General features: G+C 43.7%; 2 long non-coding RNA genes across 2 annotated transcripts; one reads left to right on the forward strand and one right to left on the reverse strand.

Annotated features, from left to right (window-relative positions):
- Positions 1-522: 522 nt before the first annotated feature.
- Positions 523-8,965, reverse strand: LOC308177203. The gene is made up of 4 exons (XR_013938946.1): positions 8,730-8,965; positions 4,575-4,624; positions 4,388-4,467; positions 523-652 (listed from the first exon to the last, which is right to left on the reverse strand). It is a non-coding gene; the product is annotated as an uncharacterized lncRNA (long non-coding RNA).
- LOC308177190 lies at positions 542-13,372 on the forward strand. Its single transcript, XR_013938930.1, has 3 exons — positions 542-673; positions 12,771-12,877; positions 13,024-13,372. It is a non-coding gene; the product is annotated as an uncharacterized lncRNA (long non-coding RNA).
- Positions 13,373-20,655: the final 7,283 nt, after the last annotated feature.

The following is a 20,655-nucleotide window of genomic DNA, read 5'->3' on the forward strand; positions in this document are numbered from 1 at the left end:
ACCAAGAAAGCCTGTGTTAGGGTCAGGAGCTGAACAAGGCCTAGACACATGCTTGTATCATATAAATATTCTCCCCACCCCAAATTCCACTCCTATGCAAACATCTCACCCCTGTCGAACAGATAAGAGCAGGACAGGGAAGACTGCTGGTGTGTATTAGATTGTCTGGAGCAGCAGTCAGGAGCCCAGGGGATGAGTTTGTTACCAGAGAGGATGGTCAGTTGCTGATGAAGTGAACGTGTTCACAACTGAACTGAGCATACAGCTTTGAGAAATCCATACAGAAACACTTGAAGAAAGTTTACCACAGGTGTCAAGAAACAACAAATAGCAAACAGAGCTTTATGTTAAAGAAATGGATTTGAAAACTTGACCTCTTCTATTCATGCTTTCAAAACGCTTGCTATACTCATCTGTACCCCTCACAAACTTACCAGATACAGCCACAAGTTTGTAAATACCCTGCAATTCTACGAGTTGAACATTCAAGGGATTCAATTTAGCAACAGCTGCAGCAAATATGGAACAAGTGAGGGCCCTGCAGGGAGGGAGAGCTCTTGAGGCTGACTGGGTGCTGTTGCTTGGAGAGAGGCTGCAGGCCTGAAGTGGGGTGAGCACGGCTGAGCAAGAGCGGTCCTGAGCTTGGAGGAGCCTGAAAGATGAGGAATATGAGGTAAGAAACCATAGTGAAAAAAGTATTGTACTGCAAGCTGTTTGAGAAGGGCAGTGATGCTTCATAGTTATTTATGCGTGGGCTGGTTGACTGGATGAGGCCTGTCTGGTGTCGTTACCAAAGAGCTGGTACGCTTAGATGGGGGAGGATCTTTGGAGCTACTGGGGTGCCTTAGGGAAATGTTCCCAGGTTGCAGGAAGTTCAGAGTCCTACTAAATGTGCGTAAACAAAAACATGGTGCTACTGAGATCAGGGAAACCTCTAGTGAGGGGTGATAAGTGTGCGTGAGCTCTGGAAGCCATAACCTACCTAGTGTTTAGAAGAGGAAAGTCTGGGGGAAGGCTGCAAAAATCAAATCCTTTGGCAGGCAAGTCCTGGTTTGACTGAGCACTAATGCTGATCAGTTCTGACTGTTCAGTATGATCCTCACACTCAGAGTTGTTAGTTCTTTTTTCAAAGTGAGAACAATGGGACCATGCATGCAAAAAATGATTCTTTGTGGAGGGGAACGCTGCAGTCTGACCACAAGGAAAGGGTGGATGGAAGTAGGGAATGTGGACAGAGCTGATGCTTAAAGCTGATACCTATGAGCAAGAAGAAATAGGAAGAACTGGAACCATGGAACAAAGGGAAGCAATAATTATCCCTGAATAAACAGATGCAGAGTTGTTGGATAAAATAGTAGGCATAATGGTCGTGGCTTCTATATGCTGTTGAGGTGCTGGGCCACAGTGGAGATACCAGTTAGCTGGTAGTACTTTACTCGTTGCAGTGTCTTTGTGATCATAAATGAGCAGTAACAACAGAACAAGTCTAAGAAATGTCACTGTGGAGCTGGGGAACAAGTAGGCTTCCTGGGGACCTTCTTCTAAAAGGAAAGCATGAAATAACTGAGAGAACAGTAAATCCTGGTAAATGTTTGTACACTAAACTTCGCTCTCTGATGTGCAGTTCAATCCCCCTCCACTACAGGGCCCTAGGGTGGAGCTGGCAATTAATCTACAATTGCATGGGAGGGAGCAGTTCACAGCTGAAGGGGCTCTGTGGATTATAAATTTAGCAAGCAAAAGGGGAAGTCAGAGTACTGGTAATAAAGGAAGTGCCAATAGTTAGAGCTATAATCATCAGGACTCTAGGGCAGATAATCAACACCTATATGGCAATTTTCAATTCAATAAATAAAGCTAACCGAGTTGCCTAACAACGCCATTGAGCTGCGATTTCAACTGGCAGCATTATGTAACTGTGACAACCAGCCGAAGCGGAAAAAAAGTGAAAGAGAAATGCATGTATACATTTCCAGTCTTAGTGAAGGAGTCTGGGGGATGGAGCCCCATATCTGAAAGCTGCAGAGAGAGCATACTACAATCCATTTCAAATACTCCTCATCAACACCCCAGGGATCTGCGCATACACAAAAAAAATGAGGATTAGACAAAGGCACTCTCTTTCCCTCCTATGAAAGTGGCACCAGAACCATATTCTTTCCATTCTTGAGATAATGCAGTCCAAGTACACTTAAAGAACCTGGAGGCATGGCTAGCCTAGGCTCTAGCCACCAGTGTGGAATTTTGCACTGCAATGTTCACATGCTCAAATTTACCATAGCAACCTCCACATCACATTTAATACACAGAGACATCCCTCCTCTTGCCTGTTTAAAGAGCCCTTGTTAAGTGGTTTTGCTGTATTTTAGATGCCAAGATGTCGGTAAGATTGATGGAAGGGTGCACAATCAAACTTGCAAGGAGAGCCTAGCATCTAGCTCATTATGTAAGAGAATTAGCAAGGCAGTTCTTTTGACATGACAGTCCATTATGGCGGCTGTCAATCATACCTTAGCATATGCTTTTTTGTCCTCTTCAGTGATTTTTTTTTTAAAAAAGTTGTTCCATTCCTGTTCATCAATAAGGCAGAGAATAATGCTTTGTGTGCGTGCACAGTAGCTGTTACAGATCTAGATGGGCTGTGCTTTCTCCACGGTAATCGCTGGGTGAACATATTATTATGCATGCATGTGTAATCCTGACTAGTGTGTCTCTTTGTCCCAATTATATGTGCACAGAGGCTTGAATCTGCTATTCCTTCTCATCCGTCTAATACTTTGGGTCCTTTCTTATGAGGCAGTAGTGCTTAGATGTTCTGGTGCAGAAAGTGTAGGTTTGCTCCCTGAGGAAAACCCCTCCAGAAGGACAGTTATATTTATCCTTTCCCTTTTCAGGAGAGGAAAGAAAAGCTCATGCTGAGTTGTCTTACAATGGTAGTGATACCTCTAATATCAGAATAATATTTGTGCCTCTCCCGCTCTTCATAAAAGTACTTCCACATCCTGACCAGAGCTGAATGAACGAAGCCTGGCAGCTGGTTCAGTGTTGTAGTACTGTGGCATAAGTGGGGAAACAGAGGCACAGGGGAACTGGAAGGACAGATTGCCTCTGAAAAATAAAGAAGGTCATCTGCAAAGCCACGTCTTGACTGCTGTGCTCATTTGGGAGATGGTAACTGGCAGCAATGTGTCCTAGGGAGCCTGGGAAACTAATGTATCAAACAGCAGTGCAATGAATATGGGTTGGGGTAGGACTATCTTTTCATGTTATTATTAAGCAAAAAATAATAATCCTTTATCTTACACAATAACACTTGTAAATTGTAGTTATATCTGCAAAAGTATATGAGACAGTGTAGCTGAGACTAGATATGCAGTTTTCTAGGTTTTTGGTTCACTTATGGCAACACAGAGATAAGCTGGAAAAAGATTTCATTGCACATCCATCTTTCAGCTGTATTTCTTTTTCTCCTCTCTCTCTTTATCTTTCCTCCCCATGTAAAATGAGTGCTTTCTGGGGTAACTTTTTTTTTTTTAATCGCCTACTATAACACAGATCTGTACCAATGGGAAAGAGGTAGCACTTCTATCCTAGAGAATATGGACCTCCAAGAGAAGGCTAGCTGCCTGGGAAAAACAAGTTTCACCTTGGTACACTGTTTGATCTTAGTTATCACTTTTATTAGTGTAAGGAAACTGGGATGGCACGTCAGGAGTGAAAGTTTCAGTGAGATAATCTTTTCTGTAAGTAAATGTTTTCTGAGAAGTCCTTTAGAATGTTCTCCAGTTTCTCTCTGCTTAGCTTATCTGAAAAGGGTTGACTGTTTAAATAGTCCAGTCATTAGCCTTGAGGTAATTTATGTATTGCTTGTTTTTATGCTATTGCTTACAATTCCAGCTAGGACTGGAGCCTCCTCACATGAACACTACATAAATAACAGGTAACTGACAGTGTTTGCCCCAGGGATCATGCAGACTAAGGCTTCCATCCTGGAAATTGCTGACTAAGGCAAATACTCTTGCATACATTGGCAGTGATTTTAAGGGGGTCCTCCAGAGCCAAGGCTCAAAACACCTTCCAGAAGAACAGATTTTTGGACAATAGGTATCAAAAGCTCTGTCCTTGGTCTTTCTATGTATGTGGATGGAGCATCGTTGACTTCATTAGTACTGCTCAGGTGTGCAGTAGTGTGCAGATGTTTGCTTCTGACCTTTCTAACGTTCTTTTCCATTAAGGATAAATAAATGATATCCTGAAATATCAAACATGAGTCTATTCACCTTATCCAAGCCAACTGCAGGTTAGATTTTTTTTCCTTCTGTGCTATCACTTAATAGTTCCTTAAATAAATAATTATTCTTTCTGGGGAAAAAAAGATATATACAACCTGTGAAACAACTTCAAGGACACTTCCTTCTACCATTTCATCCCAAGGCAGCCACGTGGTGACTCTTCTCCTGATCTGGTCTGCAATGAAATCAACGGGAAGTACTCTATTAAATTAATCTGGCTTCAGATCAGATGCTGCCGCTGAAAAACCATAATGTAAGCGGCCTGGTCTTTGTGATACCTACCATAATGGCACAGTGTGGTCCCAATCCGGCAGCCTTACTCTGGAAAGTCCCTGTTGATTTCAATGAGAGCGCTCTTTAACTAAAGATTTCACAATCAGGTAATGAGAAGCAATGAGTGTATGCTGCCCTCCCTATTAGATCCTGTAGTCAGACTACTTCTGATAGGCTTCTATAAAGTGATTTTGTATGGCAATCTGTGCTTGCAGCAGCACCTGCTCAGTTAGTTTCTCAATTCTTCACTTAACAAAACAGCTTGACACTGCAGGTGAAAGATTCTGAAATGTTTTAATTAACTAGCTTGAGCACCATTTGATTTCTGTCTCCCTAGATGTTTCAGAAATGTTGAACTGCTTGGTTCTGTGACTGCCATCAAACAATCTTCTATAAGAAGAAAAGAGACTGAATTTATATTGGAAAGTTCATATTGGGCCACTGTAAACAGTTGGTTCATGCAGCTCGTTATCACTGGGAGATTTGACTGGCAATATTTCTCGAGCTCCAAGAATTGTTCTAGAATTTATGGGCCACGTCTTACAGCTCTGATTTAGTCAACACTCCTATTGATCCCAGTACTTTTAGTCTGGGACTCGTCTTGAGTTCCAGGGAATGAAATAAAAGATCAATGATAGGAGGGAAAAAAAAAAAAGGAAGAAAGAAAGAAAAAACACCTGTGGTTTAAAACTCTTTATTTTCCAGGTTATATAAGAACTTGCATATCAATGGGCTGGCATTGTACAGAAGCCATCAGAGCTCTCTGTCATACAATGAAATAATTTCTGAAGTGTTCTTTCTGTGTTGGCATAGCTCAGTTCAATAGGTCAATGCCATGCACCTACCACCACACAAATAGGGATCGAGGAGAGGCAGTAAGACACATGCAGCGATCTTCCCAAGGCAGACCGTGCTACGGGCTGCTGCCCCTTCCTCCAGCTGCTCTCTGGGGAATGAAGGGGCTGGAGGTACCAGGGTTATTGGCTGACTGCTAAGGAATAGGTTCCTCTCAAAGGTCTCAGTGTGGACCTGTGTTTAGCAGGGGCATGATCTAGCAAGACTAGCTATTAGCTTGGAGAAGACTGTTTTATTTGCATGGATTAACCTCAGAGTCACCTGTGTACAGGGTTTGATGTGAGGCTTCTGAGAAATGGGAAAAGTAGGGATGTGTGATGAGAGAAAGCCATCGATGTCTTGTGGTCAGTGGGAGCCTTTATTTCCTCGCTCTTTTTATCCAGCCAAAATGGCAAAAATATAGCTTTAGTAAAAAGATAAAAGCTAAAATTCGCTGGTAATAACTTGTCTCCACAATATAAAGTATCATGACTCTTATAAAGGGATGAAAGCACAACAATTTTACCAGTATTGCAGCAAAGCCACAATGTACACTTGTGGAATCCAGGATTTGAACATGACTTAGTCTGTAAGGAATGAGTCTTAAATTTCTTACACATGCTCAGAAATACTAGTTACTGACAAATCTTTAATAATCAGTAAAATGCTGCTGGGGGAGAGAAAAAAAAAGGTATGGCTTTTTTTTTTTTTTTAATTTCCAGATTGGGGCTACAACACAGGTATCTTTGCAGAATTGTGTGTATTACCGTTCTAAAGTCTTAATCTGTGGATATTTTCCCTTACATTAAGCACAGTGAGCTAAATGAAGTGTTCTGTGCTCCATTATGTCTTTTCATAGTTTCTGAACAGGAGCCAATTTAAATAGTTAAAATCCATTTACGGGTAACGTTCCTCACAAACACTGCACCACTGAGACTATTTGTCTTCCTGAACTTGTGCTAGTGCTCCCTGCATTAGCAGTTTAATCAGATTTGTTAATGAATAATGTTTCACTTGCAAAGTAGAACTTACGTGCATTAAGCTCTAGATTGTGGAGGTGCCACAAGCCGGGGATGAAAGGCAGTGCACCCTGAAGAACCCAGGGAACCCAGATCACAGCCAAGCTCCTTCTCCCCTTTGCTCCGGGATGGGATTCCCACTGGCCAGGTACTAGCCCCAGATGTGCCCATCCCACGTTTGCAGGGCTGCGCGGGCAGCACTGAGCAGGGCAGGCCCATTGCTTGCCTGCTTTCCCCTAGTCCTCTGTGGGGCTGAGGGCAGCAGGTGAAAAGGTGATTTTCCTGCCTTTTTTTTTTTTTTTTTTAAACAGGGCAGAGTACAGGCATGCCAACTCCTGAAAATAACAACTTAACTCTGTAGGTGTAGTTCCTATATTTCTGATTACCAGTATGTTTTCCCACTGGTGGCTTTCAAGGCTAACTTTCTTTAGCATTATATTATAAAAAATTAACCGAAAATTGGAAGATTGATGCAGGTCTTCAGTTAATGTATTCAGCCCTGAGCTGTTTTAGCCCTGTTACTTCTTAATGCTTCACCCTGATTTTTATCTTGAAGGTTCGTTCATGCCTTTTCTTGAGCAGCTTCCATTTATTAGTCAAATACACACAGAAGCATACATCCCCCTTCTACACACCGAGCAGTCTTTCTGCTGAAGTACAAGCTAGCTTTTACGTTCTGACTAATGATAACTCACAGTACTGTGAATGAAAATAGTCATTTAATTGTAATGTAGAACAGCAGAACAGAAGTGGGAAGTAAGGTTTTATTTCTGTTTGAAGCTAAAAACTCAATTTCTCACTTTCTTATCACATTTTTTGGTTTCGTATGCCTTTGAAATACAGTGGTTATTGAAGACACTGATTTGAACTATGTCATAGAAAACTGTATGCCATGTTTTTTTTGTTGTTGGTTGGTTGGTTTTTTTTGCTTTGAGGGCCTGGAAGTACTTATATAAACCAAAGCCATCTTACTTATTCCTAGTTTTGTAGTGTTGTGTGTGTGTGTGTGTTTAGTGGTTAGTTGTTTGTTTTTTTTTTTTTCCTTTTTAAAATACAAACCAGAGCACTGAATTAACCTAGTGTGTTTTAGATTGAACAAGTGTCTAACTTTGAATCAGGGAAATAATGAAATCTGCATTTTAGCAGGTAACAGAAAATCGGATACTGAATCCAGATATTAGTGACAGATTCCTTCCTCACCTTGCTTGGTAAAGCACTTGTGTACTTTTTTGAATATCTCTATTATCCTTCACAGGGGTTTCCTACCCAGAGAAGGCCAGTATGGTCTCAGCTTGGATTATCTGAAAGTGCCTTGTCTAAGCAATCTCATTTTAATACTGCAAATTGTAACTTCTCTTGAGTCATTTTGAAACCTGGCTTCAAAGAAGCAGGAGACAGGGCCTCGCTGTGGTGATTTCACAGGCCGCGCCATGTTGTGCCTGCCTGCTGGGCTCTGCCTCAGCAACGTGAGGCCCCATGGGCTGTGCCCACACCGGGGGCAGCCATGACCTGTCAAAAGCCCCCGTGGCCAGTAAACTGGGCTCCGTGTACTCCATCCTGCACCAAGGTGACACCTCAGAGTGTCGATGAGCTGTAGGCAGAGGTGAAGCAGCAGGCAGGTGGGCGAACACTTGAGAAAGCCATGGCAGCTCTCGGCTACTGGGACCTCCCTTGACCCCTTTTCAGTGTTGCTGTCCCCCAGCAGAGGAGACAGCAAGTAATAGCAGTGCTGCTCCCCCAGTGTGATCAGGAACCCTCCATGCTCCTCCTCCTTCTCCTCCTCTAGCCAGCAGTGGCCTCAGGTGAAAGGTGGTGCTGACAGCTGGGCCTCTGGCAGCAGCACAAGGTGCTCGTTCAGGCTGGCTCCACACACAACATTCCCCTCCTGCCCAGCTGGTGCTAACTCGGGAGCAGGGTGCTGCCATGCTTGCCTGGGCCTCTGAAACAATCCTGGTTTTTGTTTTTTTTTTTTTTTTTCCCTCTTAAACATAATAAAAACGAATGCTTTGTGCTTTCCTGAAGCCCTCTGGCAGGTGTGGACCAGCATTAACACGGTGGCATGGCTGCCTACAGCAAGGCCTGAGCTTGGGCCTCCCTCCCTGGGGCTCCGCCACCCCGCGGTGCCCCGTCCAGCTCGGCGGCGTGTGTCCCTGCAGCCGAGGTGACGAGCAGCACTTGCTTGTGCAATCAGGCTCTCACCGCAGCGGGCGCCTGGGGCTGACGCTTTAACAATGTGCACAGTGAGGGAGTCAGGGCACGGGGCCAGCTCCACCAGGGTCAAACGCTCGGTGCGGACGTCACTGTTACTTACTGCTCTTCTGCTAGCCTTCAGTTCCTTCCTGGTTTTATTTATTCCTTGTGGTGAATGCAAGCTGAATGCTCCGTTTTATCCTTAGCAGGACAGGGCACACCCAGTGAGGAGAAGCAGAAAGTTCATCGTGGCTCCAGCCAAGCCCGGAGTCTCCACAGGGTTACTGTCAACAGTGGCTGGTGGGGCTCATTTCACCAGGGAAATATGACGAGCAAAACTTAGAGAAGGAGGCAGAGCCAAATCTGTCAGCTCCGTCCAGAGCAGAGCTAGGTAAAGCTGCTGTTTTTTGGGTTACATCAGCTGCTGTGTCCCCTTTTTCCTTGTGTAAAGGCACAAAGAAAACAGATTGTGACTGCAAACCTGATCTTGTACGTTTGCCACTCTGGCACTGCATTTTAGCTGTCAGGTGCTGTCAGAAGGATAGAAATCATTGAAATTAATGTGTATGTGACTGATTACTTTCTTTGTGTGTACTTCTCTGTTACTTACGCATGGGAGGAACATCCCAGTATCTGCCACTGATCCTGAAGCTCACCGCCTTCTTGCTTTGAGATTTCTATGCAAGTTTATCTGGCTGCTCTTCCTCACTGCTGTAAGGTTTTTATTTAGCACCCCTCATTGTGTCAGATCCTGTGTCTCCTCCCTTCCAAATGTACTGTATGCTTGAGAGGCTGCAGGGTGTACCTTCTACCCCAAGAAATGTTATAGCTTGCCCTTTGGGTGATCCCTTTGGGTGATCCCTTTGGGTGATCCCTTTGGGTGATCCCTTTGGGTGATCCCTCGGTAGCCCTGTGGTAGAAACAAAAATTTCAAATTGTTGCTAAACTGACACTGCTTTTCTGCAAGCTCCCCTCATAAATCCAGCAGGCTTGGAGGAAGTAATTGCTCCATCTTTGGCTCAAGCTAATTTCTAACACCATGTAATGTTTTATAAATGCTCAAGAGGCAAGTTTTCCAGGAGAGATTACCTATTATTAAGTGCACAAGCAGTCAGCTCTGTCTGAGTTTACCCAGGCACTTAGAAACTTCTGAAGTTGTACTTCAGCAGAACCAGGCTTTCACCTTTTCAATAGACACAGGACGTTCTTAGCAGTTTAGTATAATTATTAGCACAGTGTCATCCACACCAAAATTACATGATTTCATTTCTTAGTCATGTGCATGCAATGAGATACCTCATACTCCTTGGGTAGCTCTCGTATCTCTGTATGCACAGTCCTATTTCCTTTCTGGATGTGGTACTGAAATACTACAAGGTGGAAAGCCACGATGCCAAGATATAAAACACATACGAAGAGCAGAGCAGTTCATTAGCACAACAACTGGTACTATAGCCAAGGGTCTTTGCACAGATCACACTTTTGTGCAGACTGAATTATGTTATATACGTGCAAGAGAGAAAAATGACAAGTCAGTGAGAATACTGTTACATAAATAAAGTCGTATTTATTTCTTTGGCTCAAGAAAACATTATGACTAAAATATTGAAGGAGGTCAAAGAGGGAGGTCAAAACTAAATAAAACAGTAATAATTGGTGAGTCCAGCTTCCTTCTTATAAACTGGTCAAATGGGACAGAGCAAAACAAGTTCTTGAGCTCTTCAGTAATCACAATTGAAATAACTAGCTTTAGAGCACACAAGAGAGGAGGCTATTCTTAGCCTGGTCCTAGCTAACATAGACGCGTTGGCTGGAAAGGTAGCTACAGCTAAAGCTGCAGTGAGTGTGGCGAGCAGTGCTGTACTTGTTTGAAAGCGAAGCTTCCTCTTTCGTTGAGAACACATGGAAACAGCTGAGGAAAACCTGACTATTTTAGAATACTTTAGGAAATGGGCAAATTAGATCTGACAGAATAGTGATAGCTAAAATAATGAATGTAAGACAAAAGGCGCATCAGGGAATTCTCAGACACCTTTCATCATAACAAAACCAAAAGCCATGCAAGATATGGAAAGAGATATGGAAAGAGATTTTTCTTTTATGATAAGGAAAGATCTTTTTCTCATTCTGGCAAGTTATTCCCAGTCAGAGGAGCAGGAGGCTCTGCTGCATCTGCCTGCAGAGCTGGGTATTGCTTGCACAAGACTCCAGCACTGAGGGAAGTTGCTCAGAGTTCATTCTCGCAGACATGAAGTACTTTTTTTTGCAGCTCATGTATAATGAGGGAAACAAAGTGTTACTGAGACCTTACCAGTATTCAAGAAAGGACAATTAAATGCTCAGAAACAGGTCATGAGCTTATCTACAGTGATATTAACTAGGATAAAAATCTTAAGAGATTTAAATGCTTATGATTCACAGCATATGTAAGTACTGACTGATGAGACTTAAGGAAATATTTCCCTTTAGGGCAAGCTTTTCCATAATCAACCATTGCAGGTATATTTCCTCTGGTCCAGGATCCCAAGCTACAGGGACAGGACAAGTCACCTTCTGGCACATCTTCCTGCAAGGTGATGCCTGTGGCGGACAAGCCCTGCTCTCAGATGTGACTACTGTTAATGTAGAGTCCGTTTTTGGTTTTCATCATGCAATTATTTTTTTTATATATTTCTTCCCCACTTATTTCCTTTTCCCCATTCTAAGCTTCTTCCCAATTAATCTGGTTGAAAACCTTTGAGATACTGTGAAGTATCTCAAGTTATCAAGATACATACCAAGAAGTGTTATCTGATGTTACATGCAATTAGCAAGTAACTGGTATGAGGAAGGAGTGCTTGTGTACGTGTGTGGTGTTATTGAAGACCAAGTAGTGGCCTACACAGAATATTATTTCAAGAGGAGTTCCCAGTTACACTGAAAAATGTGTATTTCTTCTGTACTGGGAAATTCCTTGGTACGGTCTGGGGCCTGCTTTGAGCAGGGTCTCGATTCTGTAGTAGCCACCTGCCCCACTTCAACCCGTTGGTGCGGGTGCCTGCACCTCACACATGGAGCAGCTTTGTGCGCTCTGATGGAAGGAGATCAACGTCCACAGCAGTAACACGATCTGTAGCGAGTCTCCTGCATCACAAAGGCATTAAAAGTTAAGATCGACTCCCTTCTCTGTTGACAGATCTTTATGAGCCTCCCACTGGAAATACTGAAGTCTGCAGTTAAAATGAAAATGTTTAAGAAGTATACTTTTGTCTGTATTTTCCTTGGCTAGAGGCTAAAGTGAGTACAGTGTGCAACTGTGATGCAATAAAGGAGGCTTCAGGAAAGAAAAGAGCATGAGATGTGTATGTTATAGATGTAAATATCACTGGCAGAGCTGTGCTGCAGAATAAATTGAAAGGTTTATAATGGGTTTCTGTCAAGAGGTTGCATAATGGTTAGAAAGGCGATACAGTTCAAATTCACAGTTCAAGTCTAGAAATGGCAGCAGATGGAAAAATATTGATTTGTATTTGTGACAGTAGAAAAATACAGGAAATAATTGAGCTACTTCAGCTAGTTTCATGTTAAAAGAACAGTGTTCACATTACAGGTGCTCCTTGCTACTGGGTGTCAGGGTGACAACAGTAGAGATGCCTGTATTCCAACCGCTGGTTTGCATCTTTGAGCTTTGAGGGCCAGACAAGTTAATTTTAACAGCTATCAACACTGAATTTGGTGAGTCTGTATTCAGCTAGAGCAACTGAAAGTAGAGTCTCCTCTGTGGGAACCAAAGCCAAAAGGGGAAAGGAAAAAACAAACAAACAAACAAAACTACTTTTATCAGATTTTCCAGTGCTGAATAGAATCATGCTACTGGGGAGAATGGGGAAGGTGTCAAAGATGCAGCTATAACTTCCTATATGCTGATCACTCTATACTGACTGACCCTGGATGACTTAAATGACCATGAGATCAATCCAGTTTACATTGCTGGAATTAATTTTTCATGAAGTGGAGAATCGCTGGAGCAGAGCATCCCAAATACTGTTTTGTTCCCAGTTATAATCCTTAACAAGGTTGGAAAGGCACAGAAACCTCTTCCATTTGGCTTTATCCCCTCACGGAGAGGGTTTGCTTCTGGTCACTCGGAGCAAAATACCTGTTCTTTGTGTCTCTTGTACAGGATCTGACTTTTTAATTTAAGATTTGTAAGCCACCTGCATCAGGGCTGCACCTAGACCAAATGGTTTGGACAAGTTCCCAGTGGCTCCTGCTCCTCCGGTCCCCCAGGTCAGTTGCCTTCTGCCCAGGCAGCCAGGTTTCTCCCTGGGAAGCCGGGAGAGCTGGTGGTGGCTTGGTGGCTCTGCCCTTGCTGTGGGCTAGCAAGGCAGCTGAGGCAGGAATCTGAAAGGGGAACGTGCTCCTGCATCTTCCAGGTGAGCCAGTGGTGTAAGCGTGGGATAACATCCGAGCTGAGGAGCTGCGTGCAAAGTGAACTCCTGCTGCTCCTAACTTCTCTAGCTGCATTTACACTACATCAAGGTAGTGCTCTGGAAGAAGTAGCCACAAGTCCACATTGGCAGAGCTGGATCTGAAGGCCCTTGACTGTATTCCTTTGGGAAAATCCCATGTGCCTGGTACTGGGAGCACTGCTGACAGGCATGCAGCTGATGCGACTCCTTCCACTCGTCCATGTGCCCCTGTAAGTGACAAAGCAAAGCAACAAAAATAACTGGGATTTCTGGGGAACCTCAGTTCCTTCCTAAAGGAGTACTAACGTTGGCTGCTGTAGGAGCAGATGGGATTTGTAGGACCCCCAAGCCCCATCTGTTCACAATAGACTTGATGAGCCCAAGATCCAGGGCACAGCTGAATGTAATGGTTAGCCCAGTGCTGTCAGCTGGAGGTGGGGAACAAGTGGGTCAGAGCAGCAGGATTAGAAAGCAGAAGGTAAAAGCTTCTTTCTGGAAAATGACAGAAAACACTTTTTACTTCTGTTGAAATATACATGTGGTAGCAGCCAAAGTCTAGCAAGACCTAAATCTGACTGGCTATGCTCTGAACAGCCTTTTACCTTCTGAGTTACCTACAGCTGTGGCTACGCTGACCAAATCAGCTCGCTGACTGCAGCGTGCAACCTTTTACTTAGTGGGTGGAGCTGGCACAGCAGCATTTGTAACCTCAGAAGCTTGAATAACCCAGTTTCTAAAATCATCGTACTCGCCAGGCTATGCAAAGAACATATAATTAGAGCAGCTTCGACTATTTCTATTGAAACAGCTTTTGCAGCTTCTTGTTAGTTCTGATAACAGGAATGTTGCTGCTTCTGCACTAATTGCTCTAACAACCTTCTGAGGGCTCAGCCCTGCCGTTTGTACGTAGGGTTCCTGCTGAGCACGCTGCTCCTACAGCGCAGGGGCTGCTGGCAAGAACAGGGAGCAGTGCTGGCTGCTGCTCTGCAAGCTTTTCCTCCATAAAAACTAGAAGAAGCATTATCGCTTGTTACTGATACACTTTGTCGCTGTGATCTGCTCAGGTAAACGTCTCTGATTCCATGAGGAGCTCCTCAGCTCTGTCTGCCTCCGTGGGCTCAGCTGTGACTTTCAGGAGCAGTCTTTCTCTACTGGGAGAGGGAGGAGCACCCTTGGGTGAAAAATGATGAGAGCATCTAAGATGTCATCCCTCTGCTGATTAACTCACTATTTTATATGGTGGGAAGATGCTAGAGCTTCCTTTACACTCCCTTACCTTTGACGTATTTAAGATTCTCCAGGATAGGAGAGCTTATGCCCTGGTTTGGCTGTGATCCTCAGCTGACACCTGGCATTTCCACTTGGGGAGCAGCAGGGCACAGCTCACCTCTCTGGGGCATAAACTCCTAGGACTGCTCGGCCTCAGCTGAGGCCGTGCTCGCAAGTGAGCTTCTTTGCCCAGCCGTGTTTTCATGTCCCTGCAATCTCAAACTCCAGCTGTGCCTGCACAGAAGACAAATCAGCCACACATCCCAAAATGCTTGAGAAGACCATCAGAGCTTTCCACACCAGAGCAAAGCTTCCCCTTTAGAGCCCCGGCTGATGGTGGTGGGGTCAGGCTAATGCATTAGCAAGGCAGGATCTTGCCCATGTACCGTAGGTTGGAGTGGTGTATTTGAAATACTTTAACAAAAACTTTATCAGTCGCTCTCTCTGGGGAATTTGCCTGATATGTTGCAATCATCTGGATATTTTAACAGTTTCAATAGACTTGCATCAAAATCACTTTGCCATCATCTTGACATAGTAATGTAGTCTCCAGTGACTGCAGTGACATTATTTTGCCATCATCTTGATATCATCTATTACAGCGTTGTGGTCCCCATGCTCTGGCATTGCTGAGTGCTTTGCCTCATTATATTATTTTCATAAGCTTCCTTGGAAATTAGTGCAAAAGAGCTGTGGTTTTCATAGCCAGTTACATGCATAGGGGGAGTTCCCTGAAATCAGAAAAGATATTTCAAGTACGCTGATCAGCTATTTTAAGAACACTCCAGATTTTTAACATTTTTCCTTTAAATGACCAAAATGTTTAATTCATACAAAACTGCCAGAAAAATGTTCACTTAGGAGGTAAATGATGTTTTACTCAGAATTTGGCAAGAATACTGAGAACCGGTTCCAAATTATGCTTTTGTTCAATTCTCCATCATTAAAAGCAACATAAACTTGCTTAATCTTTTTGGGATGTGCACTGGAAGAAACATTGTTTATTGCAGCTTGAAATATTCTTACATTTGTGATCCAATGATTCCTGCGTTTGTGACCCAACTTACTCTGAATCAGCCCAGTCCTCAGCTGTACCACTTTACGTTTTGAACACAAACATTCGCAAACATATCACAAATATCTTCACAGGCACAGATAATTTCAGAGATGAAATTACCTGTGTTGAATTGAATTTGAATCTCTTGTTGAATTGACTTTGATGGGGGAAAAGCTTGAGTTTGGGCTTAGCATGAACAGATTTAGCTAAATCCACGTTGAACTCCGCCATTCTTTGTGGCTAAGACAAACTCAGCTTCTTCAATGGGGTTGCTAATGTCAGAATGAAGTGTGCATATAAGTACTTGGAGGATCCAAGAGTGCAAGAGCCAGATGTAAAGATTCCCACTGACTTTAATGGCTTTAAAATGGCTTCAGCAGATTTAGATCAGGCCCTTAGAGAGCTTCTACTTGTTAATATTTGTAGAAACAGGAGGAAATTTTAAGCTTGGTACATCAGTCAGTGCACAACGGTAAGCCTCTGGCAATCCTGTAAGTGCTGGAGTTTGGAACTTAAATATGGAAAGCGCTGTCTGCTCTGGTTCAGCTCTGCAAAGGCCAGGAACAAGATACACCACTGACATAACTGGAGAGAGCTGACACGGGACCTGATGCTAAACAGCAGTTCATATTTTGTAACCTTTCTGTAAATCGCCGGAGGGTCCCTGCTTCTCAAAACCTTGTTGTTTTCATGTCTCTGCTCCACTGGTCTCTCTTTCACCTTTTTAGTTAATCGCATTTGCTAAAGAAAACAGCAATTAAAAACAGGTATCTAATGAAGGCATTAATCTTCTTTTCATGCCTTCGTAGGAGGCCATCAGATTATAAACATGAAGTTGGGAAATAAAATTAGTTTATTTCTTAATCAGGGGGAAAACAGTTGTTTTATTTTTTTGCCATTGATGTTACCCTTTTCAAAAGCACACACATAGCAGGAGTTTTAAAATTTCGGCTTTTAAAGGATGTTGTCTCACATTCTAGTACTGATCCTTGCAGTATTGTCTCTTGGTTGGCTGCCCTTTCATTTCTCTTCAATTACAGCTCTCTCAAAAGCTGTATAGAGAAAGATGCAAAAGAATAACACGGGCCATTATTCTAGGCTTTCAGTGGTGGTAGACTCCACTATAGCAGCCGTTCAAATAATGACTGAGCTATCGCTTCCCTCAGAAGCTGTGCTGACAAAATGCCACCAACAAAATTCACGGACTTAGTTAATGTTTAGTGGTGACAAGTTATAGGATGATATGGAATCTCTTTCCGTTCAAAACCAGAATTATCTCGTAGCTCTGCAAGCTATATTAAATCTCCATTAGCTCAAAAATGAGACTGAAATCAGGCCATTCATACACAGACATCTGCTGAGCTTGCAGATGAATAAAACTTTGTGCTTCTCCCCTATATTCAGGGGGTTGGCAAACAAATAATTATTTTCTGTTTCTATTTTGTTCATACAAAGCCACCAGATCTGGGTGCAAATACATGCAATAGTAAATCTCCCATTGTCTCTACCCAGAGCCGTGTCTGGGTCCATCTATTTGCGAGTTGTTCAGTCTCTTGTGAAAAAAAGCTGCCCAGTAGCCCTACTAGCATGCCAACGATCATAAATGAGGGGTATTTTATGGGGTGTGCTGGAGAACTGCTTGTGTTAGGGAACGGTCCCGAAAAACAGCCACCGTCCCCGGGCCAAGGACCCGGACCCATCCGTTAGCAGCTCCTTGGGCAGAAGAAGGAGCGGGTTATTTCACGGCATGGACTTACCTTCACTGTGTGCCCCTTGCCAGGGCAAGTCGGAGCTGCTGCCGGGAGGACAGGCGAGCAGCTACTGCTGTGGGACGAGTGGGAGAAGGAGAATGGGGAGCAGGTTGCTGGGGCTTTTCTCTTCTGAAGGGATAAATGAAAAGAGGGTCAGTGGACAAATGCGAGTGTTTAACTAAGAGGCAGTGGAGTGAGCAAGGGTAGGAAAGGGGAGAGATGGAAAATCACAGGACAGGAGAACTGGGGAGAAAGTAACAAAGTTGGAAAGCTCAAGGGTCCTTTTCTAATTCTGTGGCTTTTTGACATTACTTCTGGAGGAGACCCCATACAGCACCGCTGCAGGAGGGAAGTCTCAGGGAGGTTTTTTGGCCCTGGTGGAAGGGATGTGGCCTTGGGAGGGGAGGAGAGGCTCTGCACGAGGAGCACTTCTTACATGTCAGAACAGGTGACTAAAGGCTAATTCTCAGCTCAGGTAGAGCCCCTTTTCCCCAGAGGCAGGGAATGGCATTTGGAGCCCATGTGCTGAAGCCGGTGAGATGAGGTGGGTAGGAACAGCTCAGCAAGGAGGGAAAAGGGCTTTTGCTCTGGGGCCTGGGGATGAAGCATGGTGCAGAATGTTTAAAATGCTTCTGCCAGGCTCTGCATGCATCTTTTATTTTAAAACAATGAATATAGTTGCTCTTAATTTATTGTAGGATTCTCAGAGCTGGCAGATCACCAGTGTTGTTTCTTCTCTCCTTGGATTAACCCAGCCAGCGCGCTCTGTATTTCCCTGAGCTGCTTCTGCCAGTGTTGTTGTTTTGAATCCTGCAGCACCAGCTAAGTCAATCAATCACTACAATCAGTGCTGGCATTGAGACACAAAATAACATGGAAGGGGAAAAAAAAAAAAAAAAAAAGCCAAACCACCAGGCTGTAACACAGCGGAGGGCTGGGTGGCACTGAAATCAAGAGCAGACACATCCTGCCAGTGGCTACATCAGCTGGCGGCTCCCTGCTGCGGGGCTGTGTGTGCATGCACATGTGTTGTGGCTTTTCTCTTTTCTGCTACAAGTTGGAGAAACTTGGCCTGCTGCACTAGAAAAATAATCGACTGAAACAACAAAATATTTAATGCATCTATTGCTTTGTAACTCCAGTCCAGGCTAAAGCAGAACGGGGAAAGGATTTCTGATTAAGCAGATTAGTTTGATGTACTTGTAATACATGCTTTATTAACGTGTAACTGTTACTGATGAAATACATTGTGCAACAACAACAACAAAGAAACACACACACAACAACCCCACCTCCTTTCTGACAGCCACCCTAAGAACTCTGTATCTGGGCTTATATAGGAGGGGAATGCAAAAAGTCCTTCCAGGCTGAGCGTGCGGCCTTGGGCCCAGCGGTAGGTGCTAAAAGTCCAGACGGTTGTGCTGCAACTTAGCCGCAGTTGGCAGTTGCCAACATAGTCCCCAGTTCACTAAAGTGTTAAAACGTGTGCTCAAGTACGTAAATACACGCAGGGTTGCCTGTAGGCTTGAGGTGAAGCACCTGCTTAAACACACTGCTGAGATTGTGACACGGAGGGCAGGGATGGCCGGAGTGCTGTGCTGTGCTAGCAGCCAGGCAGGGTCCCACTTCACCACAGTGACTGCTTTCAAATGGGGCAGGGGAGGTTCTAGCAAAGTGAACTGGGTTTTGAAAAGCCATCCAAGTCCACCTGCAACTTTAAAAGCATGCTTTCTGATCGGTGTACCTCTTGAAAACTTCCACGGAGATAGGCTCTGCAACCTCCCCAGGCAATCTATTCCAGTGCTTAACTAGCCATATTATTACCGAGTGTTTCCTAATGTTTAACCTAAATTTCCTGTGCTGCTGTTTAACCCAATACTACTTATCCTATCCACAGTGAATAAAGAAAACTATTCCTTTCCTCTTCATGTGTAGGTGTATTACACATGTAGTCGTTCCCAGCCTTTTTGTTTGCAGGCTGGCTGGGAATGTTCTTCCAGGTTCCCCCGCAGCTCACCTTTCCCAGAGCTCTGGCTCTCTGCTAGACCTTTTCTGTTGGATCCACATCTTTTTCTTTTTTTTTTTTTTTCAAAGCTGAAATATTGAAATGTGTTTCCCCCAAACTGCATACATGGCTCCGGATACTAAGGCATTGTATTCTGAGCAAACATCCTCAGAATAGCCTGCAGTCGTCTGCAGCCCTCCTCAGCGTTGCTGTATGCAGAAAGTAAGTCACTCTGTTCTGACAAACAAGACTGCAGTGGAAGTACTTTGACAAAAGCAAATCCAGGGCAGATGCCTGCAGAAATGTACTTTACAACATCCTTCCAGTTTGACTGAGAATTTTGTAGGTTGGGGTAGACTGTATTTTTCCTAGCTTGCTTATGACCATGTTCATGAGAAGGCCAATACTGGAAAGCTTTAATAAAGCTGAGATTTATCTACTGCTTCCCCCCCCTATTCCCACTGAAGGAAATTAAATTGGTTTAACAAATCAGTGTTTTTGACAAAGCTATGCTAGCTGTTACTCATCTCCTTGTTATTTCCTGAGTGGTTACAAATAATTTGATTGTTTCCGTATTTTTCCAAAAACTGACCTTCACTCACTGCACTTTAATTCCCCGTTACAGTTTTTTCCCTCGCTGTGAGGATAGGCACTGTAAGCCAGTTTTCTGTCTTCTGGATATTCACCCATCAAGCTCTCAGAGACAACCACTAATGGCTCTGAGATTGCTTCAAACAGTCCAGTAGGATACCTGCGGATGAATTGTATCTGACCCAGGCAATTTGAAAGATCTAATTTATCTAAGCACTATTTAATCTGTTCTTTCCCTGTTTTCACTTGTGTTTCTACCCCTTTGCCACTTGTGCTGTTTCCTGCCTGATCTCATTTGACCTTTTTAGTAAAGATTGCAGCAAAAAAAAAAAACAAAAACATTAAGCACTCAGCCTTTTCAGCGTCGCCTGTCAATAACTTTCCCTGTCTGTTGAATAGCAGGCTTTTTCCTCATCTTCCTCATATTATGAAGTATGTTTGCAGAAGTTTTCTCATTCTGCTTTCAGCACCTTGCTGGATGTGTTCCCCGTTCTCACCTGACCTCCCTGGTTTGGGCCCTACATCCTCTCTCTGCTTTCATCCTCACCTAAGTTCAACTTTCTACATGCTTTTGGTGCTTGAGGTCAGCAAGGAGCTCATGATTTAGCCAAGGTGGTTTCTTACAACGCTTCTAATGGTTTTGCTGCTTTGGGATAATTTGTGCTTGTGCCCTTAACAGAATTATTTTAAGGAACCGTCAGCCACTCTGAGCTTGGTCCTCATGAGATATTACTTCCCAGTTCTCTGAGTTTATTTAAGCTGGCTTTCTTCAAGTCTCTTCTTTTTCCCTTCCAGGAGCTGTGAGTTTTCTCATTCCATGATAACTATCACCCAAATTACTTTCTACGTTCATATTTCTAAACTTGTTTCTCTTGTCTATTAAAATCGAGAGTAAGGAGCTTTCCCTTCAGTTGCTTCTCCAG

This window comes from Anser brachyrhynchus (assembly GCF_964034855.1).
Source record: "Anser brachyrhynchus genome assembly, chromosome: 13".
NCBI lineage: Eukaryota > Metazoa > Chordata > Aves > Anseriformes > Anatidae > Anser > Anser brachyrhynchus.